The 4,086-nt window shown below is 40.5% G+C and overlaps 1 long non-coding RNA gene across 1 annotated transcript; it reads right to left on the bottom strand.

Moving 5' to 3' along the window:
• Positions 1–411: 411 nt before the first annotated feature.
• Positions 412–3,858, bottom strand: LOC117320199. Its single transcript, XR_004530945.1, has 3 exons — positions 3,824–3,858; positions 1,979–2,074; positions 412–795 (listed from the first exon to the last, which is right to left on the bottom strand). It is a non-coding gene; the product is annotated as an uncharacterized LOC117320199 (long non-coding RNA).
• Between the last annotated feature and the right edge of the window lie 228 nt (positions 3,859–4,086).

Here is a 4,086-nt window from a genome sequence, read left to right as displayed (position 1 = left end):
AGGCGGGAAAAGGCGAAAGAGCACAAATGTTTGAGGGGGGAAAAGTGGTAGACCTGGTCGGACCACTCTATCACGATCTGTTTAAAATGGATAGGTATCTATTAAATCAAGTAAATGTCAATGTTAAACTTTACCGTTCTAAACCGAGTTTCTATCTCTTGTCTGGTGCCACATCTCCCGATTACAAGATATCATTTGAAGACATTCGACTACGTGTGAGTAAAGTTAAGGTTAACCCGGCCGTTATCTACGCACAAAGTAAAGCTCTCGAGGTGCCCAATGCAAAATATCCCTTTACTCAGACCATGATCAAACAGATGACCATCCCCATTGGAACGACAAATTTCACCTACGATAACATATTCCAAGGAATGAGACCGAACCTCGTGGGGTAGGATTCGTGAACGCTAGTGCAACCACCGGCGATTACGAACAGAACCCTTGGTTTTTCCAACCCTTTGACGTCACATCTATAGGGTTGTACGTTGATGGAATACCAGTCGGCGGTAACCCTTTAAAACTCAAGTACAGTGCGACAGGTGGTCAGACTACGATTCCCGTTCTAAGGAACATGTTACAATCGACGGGGAAATGGCTCAACGATGCTGGTTCTAACATAGAGCGAGACGACATTGCAAAAGGATATGCACTCTATACCTTTGAGTTGGAACCTACCTTCCAAACCAATCAATATCTTACCTTGCTCAAACAGGGTAACGTCAGATTGGAGGTCATCTTTGGCACGGCACTGACCGCAGCGGTATCCGCCATCATTTATTGCGAATATCCAGGTTACTTCGAAATCAACGCCGCCAGAGATATAGTATTGAACACCTCACAATTACGATGTGTCATAGATTGTGACCCTGTAATGAGAAAAAGAGTCATGGGAGTATATGCTCGGGATGAGGTTCCGAGTGTGATACAAACATTTCCTATCGGTTATATAGTAAACACGGACGATAGTGATATGCACGGAAGACATTGGTTGGCTTTTTACTGTGAATCTAAGCATCAGAAAGAATTATTTGATAGTTACGGACATTCACCTAATTATTTTTCGGTTGAAGCAAACACTTACAACAAAAGACGATTGCAGAGTACCGCATCGAGAGTGTGTGGGCATTATTGTTTGTACTATCTATCCAATCGTTGCCGAGGCGTATCGATGAAGTCTATCGTTAAACCATTTCGTCATAGTTTTGAAAGAAATGATAATTATGTACAGGAATTCATTCAGAACTCATTTCCTTACTGTTTTGATAGAATGCATGCTCATCAATCATGTTGTTACGAATTGTAAACACATTTTGTAGACTTAGCATAATCTGAAATAAAAAATGTAAATAGTAAAGTTTCGTATCTGTGTTCTCATTTTACGACTGACAATGGCTTGGTATAGTAGAGAGAGTCTCCTGAAATTTCAATCCCCATGTCGAATCATGGTGTGCGGTGCATCCGGTTCGGGGAAAACAGTTTTGACTCAAAAGATTATAGAAAACGCCAATGGTATGTTTAGCGAACCCGTCAAAAAGATAATCTTATGTTACGACACATGGCAGCCCGTCTTTGATGAGTTGAGACGAAATTTGGAGGAAATAACTTTTCATCAAGGTTTGCCGAATGAGGATAAGTTTAACGATTGGGGGGGATATAGAAGGCCATAAATTATTGGTGATAGATGATTGTATGGCGGAAGGAGTAGACAGTCAACACCTTATGAAAATGTTTTGTGTGAAATCTCACCATCAAAACTTTACTGTAATGTTTTTAGTACAGAACGTATTCCAGAAAGGAAAGGTCATGCGTACCTTGAGTCTAAATACGCAATATTTCTTACTATTTAGAAATTATAGAGATCAATCACAAGTCGAGACTTTAGGGAGACAGATATTCCCCAGACAAAACGCTTATTTCAATGAAGCTTATCAATTGGCAACATCAAATAGATTCGGATATCTATTGATAGATGTCTCACCTTCGAGTCCGAATGTAAATATAATCGACTTCCACTCCGAAGTACCACCACTTCGCACCAAGATCTTGCCGGGAGAGGACACGGTATTGTATTTCCCTAAGAAATAGAAAATGATGTCAAGATCTCATTCTTATGAAGCAGGAGTGTTACCTAAAACGCCTAGTATAGCTTCTTGTCTGACATCTACCTATGGAAGATACTGGATTCACATCAGCATATTGAAATGGACAAGGATAGTGGTTTTATTAGCGTTAACTAGCACATCCCTAACAATGGTAAGTCATTTGAAATATTTGAATACGACGAGTGACTGTGTCAAAATCGTGTCTACACCTGCAGATGAAAGTGAAATTATTCATCCGAGCGATATCAATAACACACTATGCAGTTACGTTAAACAATATTCCCTACCGGATGATTATTTCGTCACCGTATGTCGCTACCTAGGTCAACTACGGATCGATCTGAGACAATTCATAGACGGTAAAGCTTCCATCCAAGGAATTGCTTTGAATGTTCGACAGTGGAATTATTTGCAACGAATACATTCTAACATCGGCACAGCTTTTATAAAATGTACCGTGAAATTATAAAATTTGAGCAAACTTGAACGAATACTCATTTTTACAAATATTCTTGCAAGAGGTAACATCTCATAACTATGGAAACATTCGTGAAAACTTTTTACTTATGGCTCCCTCATCGCAACGAAAAAACATTCTGAAAATTCTGACAGACGAACAATTGAAATTTCTGATGGAAATTATTTACAACGTTGCTAATGACGTCATCATAGTGTCAAAATCTGATAAAAACCTTCTGAGGAGATATAAGCTCAGTATTCGAAGAACGTTAGTGGATGGATTAAGTAAGAAACAGAGGCGACAACGGCTAGTATCTGTGAGTAAAATATTACCCGTATTCTTAAAAAAAAACTATCTGACATGGCTAGAGCAATGATTTTAATACCAAAAGTAAAATATGAAGATATCATCAAGAAATCCAACGATAAGTCTGACGATTCATCTACCAACCCAACGGAAAACGATATTAACTCTAATAGTAAGTCTGATGATGCAATCCCACCCAATGAATTGAATACCGATAAGCCTAGCTTAAAATCACCCGAACATGAACAGCCAACCGAAACCTCACATAGAGAGAAGACTACGCCACTCAGACGGAGCATGCGCAGAAAAGCAAGGACTCAAAGGGGCGGGAAGCTTTTTGTGAAGGCCACATTTCTACAATTTCAGATGCAGACGTCGTCTCTACAATTTCAGCAGCAGGCCACGCCTCTACAATTTCAGGAGCAGACCAAGCGGAAATGGTTACACTTTAAGATATGAACAAAAAGAAAGTTGTATTATAAGTGGAGAAACAGTCGAACAAGAATCATGGCTCTGCGATATTTTGACGATTTACTTAATTCAGTGTCTAGCGGGGATGAAAATGCTATAAAAACAGCGAAAACATTGAAAAGAATACTGGATACAGTGGATATATCTCCGACGAAGAAAATCATAAATGAAAACAGAAATGAGCACAAAGGTGTCCTGAAAGATAGCAACGGTCAGACAAAACTCGTTTGTGATGTGTGCAAGAAAACGTGTTCTACGGAAATGAAACTGAAAAACCACATAAAAACTCATTATCAGAAGCTGAAGTGTAAGGAATGTACTAAAGTGTTTAACGATGTCAGTAATCTAAACAGACATGTGAATAGTATACACAAAAAGAATCACTACAAATGTAACGTGTGTAATGCGACATTCAAAAGGAAATATAATATGAAAGCACATGTGATGAAAAAACATGAACAAAGAAGTGGAGAAAAACACGTACCAGCATCATCGCCAATGCGAATCCAGTCACCACAGGCAGGACCCTCCCGAACAATCCAGTCACCCCAGGCGGGACCCTCCGGGATTCAGTCACCACAGGCGGGACCCTCCGGGATTCAGTCACCACAGGCGGGACCTTCCGGGATTCAGTCACCACAGGCGGGGCCCTCCGGGATCCAGTCACCACAGGCGGGGGTCTCCGGGATCCAGTCACCACAGACGGCTCCTTTAAATACTCAGTCCCTGGACGCCAGTCCCTCTGGA

The sequence above is a fragment of the Pecten maximus genome, unplaced genomic scaffold (genome assembly GCF_902652985.1).
Source record: "Pecten maximus unplaced genomic scaffold, xPecMax1.1, whole genome shotgun sequence".
NCBI lineage: Eukaryota > Metazoa > Mollusca > Bivalvia > Pectinida > Pectinidae > Pecten > Pecten maximus.
The sequence above is the reverse complement of the archived record's forward strand: the minus strand, read 5'-3'. Positions and strand labels throughout refer to the sequence as shown.